The sequence below is a fragment of the Lithobates pipiens genome, unplaced genomic scaffold (assembly GCF_037356315.1).
Source record: "Lithobates pipiens isolate NorthernLeopardFrog02 unplaced genomic scaffold, aLitPip1_a1.2 Scaffold_13, whole genome shotgun sequence".
In the NCBI taxonomy this organism is placed as follows: Eukaryota; Metazoa; Chordata; class Amphibia; order Anura; family Ranidae; genus Lithobates; species Lithobates pipiens.
Window position 1 is genome coordinate 552,550,891 of NW_027507718.1, and position 9,962 is coordinate 552,560,852.

Here is a 9,962-nt window from a genome sequence, read left to right on the forward strand (position 1 = left end):
GGAGGGGCTAAACGCAGGTGCTAGCAGGTATCTGGGCTGATCCCGCTAACAATGCGTTTTGGGAAACCTAAACTGCTGGCGACGCTAATATAGATCTGATCAGATACTATATTACTAAGGGAGGTGTATGCTTTGGGTGTTAGCGGTACTGGCACTAACCTGACGCTGCCTGGGGCGACGCAGACCTTATCTGACCCTCAAACTTATATCACCCGCCGGGTGATCAGGGGGTTAAACCTTTATTAGGTAATAAATGGCGGGTGCCCTGAAACTATAAAAAAATAACTAACCAACCAGTGTCACCTGTAACAGTTATATGGTGATCACTGGTGAAAGGGTTAACTAGGGGGCAATCAGGGGGCTTTATGCGGTAGTATATGGGGGTCCCTGGCGCTATAAAAAGTTGCGGCGAACCTAAATACCTACCTGCCTAACTAACGTCACCTGTGACACTAATACAGCGATCAGAAAAACGATCGCTTATTAGGCTGGGTTCACACTGGAGCGATGTGGGAACGCTGCGAATCCGCAGCGGGTTCCCGCATCGCATGCCTCCCGGCGCCAGTTCACACTGCCCTATGCGAACTGCTGGGAGTGTCAGTGAAATGTTAATGACAGCCCCAGATCAGTTCGCATATCGCAGTGCGATCTGCAAACTCGGACAGGAATCAGATCGAATGGTGTGAACACCCATGCGATCCGATTCTGCTGCGGACCAAAAAAGGGTCCCGTGCGAGGTTGCGGCGGGTGCGATGCCAATTCAGCCATACTATCTGTATGGCTGAACTCGCATCGCACAGAGATCGGATGTGATTTGCACTGCAGTGCGGTGCAAATCACATCCGTTCTCATAAACCGCTGCAATGTGAACCCAGCCTTAGTGACACTGGCGACGGGGTTGATCACGGGGTTAAACCTTTATTGGGGGGGTTAGGGGGGTACCCTAGAGCTAAAGGGGGCTAACCCTAACTGCCCTAACAGTTATTGCAGTCACAAATGACACCAATGCAATAATAAAAAAATAAAAAAATGCAACTGGTGTCACTGTGACTGGGGGTGCAGGGGTGATTGGGGTGGTGATCGGGGGGTGAAGGGGGGGTGAAAGTGTGCCTGGCGTGTTCTACTGTGTAGTGTAGTGTTGGTGAAACTCACCGATCCTCTCTCCTCGGTGCCGGAACGAAAAATACCGACACGGAGGAGAGATTACATCACTTCCTCTGCCTGTGTTTACATTACAGGAGAGGAAGTGATGTCATGCTGCAATTCCATTAGTCAGGAGCGATCGCGAGGGGGTGGCCATGAATGAATGGCCGCCCCCTCATCCCGGATCGCTCCTGAACGGATTCCGACCGCCGCTGGCACCGGGGGGGGCCCGATCGGGCCCCCACCCGCGGGAAGGCAGGGACGTACATGTACGCCCATATGCCTGCCCGTGCCATTCTGTCGACGTACATCGTCGTGCGGCGGTCGGCAACTGGTTAAATCACTAGTCTCAGAAATTTCTGAAAATCCAGGACATGGGTTGGTGGCACTTGGGCCCTGTGCCAACACTTTGGCAGGTGACTCATAATCCGTAACATCCTCAGATGAAAAATTAATAATAAAATAAAATCCATACATTCTGTGATCTGTAGCTGGAGAGACGAGCCGACTGATTTATCTTCCATTACCCTCATCCAGCTGCTGGACAGACAAATTCCTCCATCCAAGCAAAGGGAGCTTAGACCTGCTGCTTAGCAAATCTAGCAGCTGTCTTTAGGCGTTCTCCAACTCCTCATTGGCTAGAAACCCCAAAAGTGCCCAGAGAACTTCTGAGACATTCAGCTTCCATTCTCTGTATTCCAAGATTTCCTCCAAACGCCACTCCAAATTGCTCCCAAAGTCAGGGTCCTCGGACAGCCTCTCTAATAACAGCCCCAGACCGCCATAGCCAAAGCCTTCTGTTGGGGTATCGTGCACTATCCACTTGGACACTTGGGCTACATACCAGCGGAGGGCTCTGTAGCTGTCGTCTAACCGCATCTCCACCTGGACCAACCTGGTTAACTCAGCTTTTCATTTTTTGTGAGGTTGTTTCCCCAAAAACACCATTTGCACTTTGTACTGTGACCAGTAGCTTTCCTGGAAAGAAAAAATCATTTTTCCCTGGTGTTGTTGCTCACAGGCTAGCACTTTTTTGTGGAGTTCCCAGCAGACAGAATCTTACCATTCTAGCAGGGCCTGCTCTGACACTGGTCCTCTGTGCTGTATCCGCACTTCTCGCAACCTCCTTTCAAATTCCTCTACCATGGCGGCTTGTATCTGTATCTCTCCTCTCTTGCTATCCAGACCTTGGATCCAGGTGGAGGTTTAAATGTCCCAGACTGCAGGAAGCATCCCACTGCTTGCCACCAATGTAACAAAATCGTCCCCCACACTCCACTTGAGTGCTTACGTCATATACCACTTCCTCCAGTCTGAATATAGATATCAGATATTCTAGCTGCATATTGCAACCAAGAACTAGGCAGGACTCATTTGGCTGCAAAGCTGGAACACGTTTATTTGAACAAACTAACACAGAACATATACACCACAGGAAGACATCCCCCTCCTGATCAAATTACCCTAACAATACAAACTGCACACAGCAATATTAGAACAACAGACATATACTATAAACATTACGTTAATTAGCCACCTGGATGACTCAGAGGTTTCATTCCAGGTCAGACTTGCTGACTTCTACAATACTAAATACAGTGTACTGGACAATACACATTATTATAAACACAACCCACAATGGTTTGCTTAGCAGACAGACAGAATGTGAGTTAATTATCACAATTAACAATGGGTGAAAGACCCTTAGGAAGCACACTAGACCTACTTGCAATAAACACATTATAGCAGGCAACCCCCAGACAGGTGGCTTGCTGATGACATCAACATCTGCTATGAGTCCCATAGTGTGGAGCAGTCCTTGCTGGAAATGTGGCATCTAGGCTTTTAACATGGACCTGGGCTTAGAGTCCCAGAGTCTGTGTGTCTTGGGGAGACATGGACTTGAATCCAAAATAACAAGACCACTCCATGGATCCCCCAGGCATACACCTTCCAAAGAGTATTGTTACCTTAAATGCCAGGGCCCATAGTCAGTGGGTAAGGCCGCGTACACACGGGCGGACTGTCTGACGGACTTGGTCCGCTGAAACGTGTTTCAGCGGACAATCCGCTCGTGTGTGGGCTTCAGCGGACTTTTTCAGCGGACAGTCTGGCGGACTAAGTCTTTCGGAATTTCCGTAATATTGTCCGTCCAAACTTGGTTTCAGCGGACAGTCCGCTCATGAGTAGGCTAGTTCGACGGACTAAGTATGGCGCATGCTCAGAAAGGATTTACACGGCCGAAGGTTGCATTGCAGTGTATTGGACGTCGTATTTCTAGTCCCGTCGTACGTGCCGTACACGTCATCGCGCAAGCTTTCAGCGGACTGTCTGTTCGTCGTGTGTGGTCAAGTCCGTTCATTCAAAAGTAGGACGGACTGTCTGTCGGATTGTCTGACGGACTTAGTTGGACGGATAGTCCGCTCGTGTGTACGCGGCCTAAGAGGCTTGCTCCCAGTCTTTTCCAAAAGCCCCTGTCCTGGCTAGGTCTGTCACAGACACAATAAAAGAACATAAAGAAGAGGATTACTGTGCAGCTGTGGAACATCATTTCCCACAACCAGACCATTCTATGGAAGACCTGGAAGTTTTGGTTCCTAAAGGGACTTTTTAAAAAATACTCAGGAAATTAAAACCTTTAAACTGCGAATAATAATTCTGTATGAGGAAAAAGTAATGGTCTGAATGTGGTGAACAGTATTTTAAATCACCACCACGCAGTTTTCTTTAAAAAAAAATATATATATTTTGTATTCATATATAAGTACAAAGCATTTTCCAATGCAACGATGAACAGAGCGAGTTTAAGAAACAAGGTGTTTACAAAAAAAGGCTTGGGAGGAACATCATGCAGTTTGCACAAAGGTTATACCTGAGTGGTGGCATGAGGACAATGCTTTAACAGATAATTCAGTACTCAACATGCCCCTAGGGCTAACTAGTAGACAGTACAGCAAAACTGAGAGGTAGAGGGGGACACAAAGGAAGGTCAGCCATGGGGGAAGTCGCACTCCCAGCCAGTCTCCCACCCCTCCCGACAGGGGAAACAATGGGGGACCTCCCCAGCCACCCCTAAAGGGATCTTTCTGTGGCCTGGGAACCCCCCCTATCCCCCCACTGGAAACATAGACCTCCACCCCAGCAAGCAAAGTGAAATGCAGAGATGCTCCAGCACGCCCACGTGACCGGGATGGAGTGGTGCCCCACATCAGCCTCCACACTCAAGGCACAGTAGTGAGGGGCATGTGTAGGCCTCAGCCCTAGTAAACAGTAAAGGGGGAGACCAGGAGGGCGTGCCCTCCCACTCCCACCCAGCAGGTGCTTGGAGCAATCTAACAAAGACAGGATCGGCCAGGACTAACAGATAATAGTGACAGTAAGAGGGTGGAATACTCGGAAAGGGAGAGAATGTAAAGGAGAGGTGGAGAAAGAGGGGAGAGGTATGGTGGGGGGATGTGTGGGACACCCAGTGCCATGGTCAGTTAGATGGTTTATAGCCCGGGTATAAGGGAATGTGGCAATGTTTGGCCCATGGTTCCCATATGAGTTCGAAGCTGTGTTTTTTGTCCTGAATGATACTAACTAACTTCTCCTGCGCCATGATCCAGGATATTTTATGTTTTACTGCTGTGATCGGGACCGTCACCTTTTTCCAATGGGCCGCTATCACAATTTTTGTGCCCAACAGGATGAAGAAAATCAAAGCTTGTGTGTGCTTGCTTATACCCTCGATTTTGAGGTTAAGTAGTGCTATGTCCGGCGTTTGAGGGATTTGGGCAGACGTTACTTTGCGTAGTAAGGCGAAAACTTTGTTCCAGAGACCCCTTATGCGTGGACATGACCACCATATGTGGAATAAGGTACTGTTATGGTTGCACTTTCGGAAGCACAGAGGGGATGCGTCAGGGTCGATTTTGGCGAGGAGTAGGACTTTGAGACTAGCTTCAATTAAGGAAACATTCATTATGCCTTTGCAAGAACGTTGGAAACAGGAAAATCATTTGTCCCGCTCCCAATGCAGATCTAGGTCCTTTTCCCACGTGAGGGCATAAGGAGGCTTGGACAAGGCGGAGGCAAGGGAGGCATAGATGATGGCGATCCCACCACTCTGATCACTGACATCCGAGCACCATCATTCGTAGTTTGTGACTCTCGAGGGCACTGGCTTATCTGGCCAGATAGAGTGGAGAAAATGTGAGATTTGAGAGAAGCGGAACCTTTCAGTGTTTGGCATTTCTAGCTTGTTGATGCAATGCGTGATGCACTGCCGGTGAAGAAATTCCCTATTCTGAGTAATCCTTTATTGAGCCACCAATTGAAGACAAATATATTCATTCCAGGAGGGAAATGATGGTTATGGAACATATGCGTCAGCGGACGTAGTGGTGAAATCAGGGCCGGGTTTTTATGAATTTGGTCGCAGAGAGACAAAGAGTGGGAGAGAGTGGGGGCTAAGATTGGGGGTCTCAGTTTAGGGGGTGCCCAAATGAGGTAGTGAATAGTATGTCTGGGGACTGCCTGTCTCTCCATGAAGACCCAGTCGAGAATAGACAATGGAAATCTGGGCCAACTGTGCTGCTTGGTAGTACCATCAAATGTTAGGTAGGGCTAGTCCCCCTTGGGATTTGAGTCGATACAGGACATGTTCAGGGCATCTTCTTCCTTTGGCACCCCATATGAATTGCAATATGCTAGATTGAACTTTATGCAGTTGTGACCTCCGTATTGGGATAGGGAGAGCCCAGAATAAATATAAAATGCGTAGTAGGAAGGTCATCTTGATTGAGTTAATATGACCCAGCCAAGAAAGATCATGCTTGGTCCAGGAAGCGAGGTCGGAGGACAGCTTGTGAAATGCGGCGCTATAGTTTGCGGGGAATAGGGCATCAATTTTGGGGGTGAGATTAACCCCTACGTATGGGATGTGTTTCATGCACCAGTGAATTGGGAAGTGGCTCTGAATATTGCACAGTAGTTTGGGGGGGGACAGTGACGTTTAGGGCTGTCGATTTAGAGATATTTACGAGGAGCCCGAGACTTTACCAAACTTGTCTAGCAGGGATAAAATATTAGGTGTTGATATCGGTGGGGATGTGACGAACAATAGTATGTCGCCAGCGAATAGTGCGCATTTATGTTCTTGCTTCCCACAGAGCACTCCTTTGATGTCAGGGTTGTGTCTTATCGCTATGGCCAAAGTCACAATAGCTATAGCAAAAAGGAGATGGGAAAGTGGGCAGCCTTGCCTGGTACCTTTTTCTATGGGAAAGGGGTCAGAGTAGCAGCCCTGCAGTCGAACCTGTGCACTGGGGCCTGAGTACAGGGCACGTAGGATCCCTAGGAAGCGTGGACCAAAACCCCAGATTTCCAGAACCTTGAAGAGGTAGGGCCAGGTCACTGTGTCAAAGGCCTTTTGCAGGTCAATTGACAGTAGGTAACCCTCTTGTGGAGGGCCTCCGCCCCATTTGGAGTTGAGGAGGGAGATAATGTCGACTGCTCTTCTAATCTGGTCAGGTCCCTGTCTCCCCGGGATGAAGCCCGCCTGGTCTTTGTGAATGTAAAGTGCGATGTAGGTGATAGTCTGTTGGCCAGTACTTTCGTTAGGATTTTGAGGTCGTTGTTGATTAGAGAGATTGGACGATAATTAGATACTAGAGTCGTGTCCTTGCCTGGTTTGGGTATTACTGATATATAGGCTAGGATCAGGGCCTCATCCAAAGGAGAGCTGGACCTGATATAGTTGAAGAACCTGACCAAATATGGGACCAGCAGAGGGGTGATTTTTTTAATAGTATGCAAAGGAGAAGCCGTCGGCGCCTGGGGCTGAGTTTGGTTTGAGTTGTTTAATTACATGTTTAACTTCAATTTCCGTAATGGTGTCGTCTAGGAGGTCAGAGTGCTCCGTGGAGAGTTTCGGGAGAGGGATGTTATTCAAAAATTATTCTAGGGGAGGATGGGAGTCCGCGTTGTCTGCTTTGTACAGTGAAGTATAAAACTTCTGAAACATCTCTATGATACGGCGTGGGTTTTGGGTTAGCTCCCCTGTCGGCGTTCATATCTTGGAGAAGACATAAGTGCGAGGTCTAGGGGATAGTTTTGCCACCAATTTGGCTCCTATTTTGTCCTTTTGGGAGTAGAAGTGAGCGCCTGACCACCTTAGCTGTTTTTCAGCCTCGGTAGTCAGGGCTAAGTTTAAAGCTGCCCGGGAGGATTCCAGAAACTCCAGGGAATCCATGGTGGGGTTTTGTTTGTGAGATTTACTTATAGCTTGGTATTTTCTGTTGAGGTTGGATATATCTGCTGTGTCCTCTTTTTTGAGTCGTGAGGTGATCTGGATGATTTTCCCCCTAATCACTGCCTTGTGGGCAGCCCAGAGGGTTTGCGGGGATATCGAGTATGTGTTGTTGAGAAGGAAACATTCTTGTATTTCCCATGCAAGGATCTCACATTGAACTGGATCGCACAGAAGGCTTTTTATTCAAACGCCATGTGAAATTCTTGCACGAGTTACGGGTACAGCGTAGATATAAGAGGACTATAGAGTGGTCTGACATGGTAGAGTCTCTGACTGCTTTTATGGCATTGGGGATGCCATGGGATTGAATGAAAATATGGTCTATCCTGGTGTAAAGTCGATGGGGTGCAGAGTAGTGCGTGTAGTCCTTAGATCTCAGGTTTAATTCCCTCCATATGTTCACCAGGCCCAGAGCCCGAAGTGTGGAGGCTATCTTGGTGCTCTGTTTTGGGGGCTTCCTTGAGTGGGAGGGGCCTGACCCCGATTTGTCTAGAGATTGATCAAAAGGGAGATTTGTGTCACCTCCCATGATGATTTTCCCTTCCAGCTGTGGGCCAATGGTGGACATCATGGATGCGAAGAAAGGTGGCTGGCCTTTGTTCGGAGTGTAGTAAGAGACCACTGAGTATTGCACGCCTGCCTTTGACCAGAATGTATCTGCCCATTTGGTCTCTCACCACCTCGGATGGTGAAAATTTTATCTGTTTGGAGAAGTAGATGGCCACTCCCTTACTCTTATTGCCTGCGTTGGACAAGTAAAACTGGGGGTAAGAGCCGTGCAAGAAGGACGGGTTGTAAGATGATGGGAAGTGGGTTTCCTGTAGAAGGAGAATATTGATTTTTTGTGAATTGTAATGGTTGAACAGTTTGCGTCTCTTAATGGGGGAGTTCATCCCTTGAACATTATGAGAGGCAATACTTAGTGGGCTAGCCTTAGCCCACGTACACATGGTCGGAGATTTTGGCAACCAAATCCGTCTGATTTTTCCCATCGCATTTAGTCCGACGGATTGTGTCCGAAACTGTTGCATACACACGGTCGGGCCAAGTTGTCTGATTTTGCGGTTGCCAAGAACGCGGTGACGTAAGCCGTCTACGGCGGGACTAGAAAAAGGAAGTTCAGCACCACGTCTGGCACCCTTTGGGCTCCTTCTGCTGATCTCGTGTTTTAGTAGAAGTTTGGTGAAAGACGATTCGCACTTTTCAGATTAGTGATTCAGATCGCTACTGCTCTTCAGTTTGTGCTTGTCTTTGCGTATCTGATAATCAGTGTGTGCAGTCATTAAGTATTTGCTTCTCATTGTGGACTCTATCTTGGTATAGTACGCTTTGAAAGGCATTTTTTACTGTCTGCTTGCTTCTGCTATTCAGGTCATCCTTTCAGGCCTTGCTGTTTTGCGTTGCTTTCTGGTGTCCGTTCTGACCAGCCGACCGTTTTCCAAACATGTTTCGTCTACGTACTTATTGTACAGTTTGTGCTGTGCAGGGGTTCTTACTTTGACTTTGACACAAGCCAAAGGGCTTGTGTCAAAGTCAAAGTAAGAACCACTGCACAGCACAAACTGTACGATGAGTACGTAGACGAAACATGTTTGGACGACCAACAATTGGTTGCGCCAGCGTCACCAGTTCTCCCACATGCCTTTGCTCCGTGAGATCCACGAGAATAATCCTGATCATTTCTGGATTATTCTCAGGATGACGGACCCCGTTTTTCACTGTCTGCTGGCTTTGCTGTCCCCTTATATCACCAGGCAGGATACCTGCATGCGGCAAGCCATCACTCCGGAGCAGAGGCTCATCGCCACATTGCGCTACTTGGTGACAGGGAGAAGCATTCAAGACCTCAAGTTCTCTACAGGCATCTCCCCCAGGCTCTGGGGATCATTATTCCAGAGACCTGTTCTGCCATCATTCAGCTCCTGCAGAAGGACTATATTATGCAAAGTTTTATCCTTAAACATCACATTCTATGTATTTCATGATTGCTAAGGTCTTGCATTTCTTTCCTCATTCCCTAATTACCATCATTGCAATATGCTCTAATTCATATGCTCTGCCCCTTTGTCCTCATGCAGATTTGCCTCACTAACTTCCCCACCATGCTCTTCTTGGCCCATAAAACTATAGTCTAGTCACTTGACAATGTCTTTTGTCAGCTCCATAGTATTGCTTTCCCCTAAATACCCCCTAAAATCTCTACAAATGTTATGTGTGTGCTTCAATTCATGCAAAGTGACCTTTTTTTGTTTTTTTGGAGTTGTGCCAAACTCATTAGGAACCCCCCTCTCCCCAACTGTTACCTCAGCTGATAGCAATCCTCTATCTGATGACTAGACCCAACCCAATACACACTCTAAATACCTTTTTCATGATAACATTTATGGACAAATTCACCAAAGCATGTAGTGTAAGGGCCTCAATACTTTCAAATGCTATTTTGATTTTTTTAACACATAAATTTTCTTGCTATGTAATAGCAGAATGTCAAAATGTCCTTCCATTTTGTTATTATGACACTTCT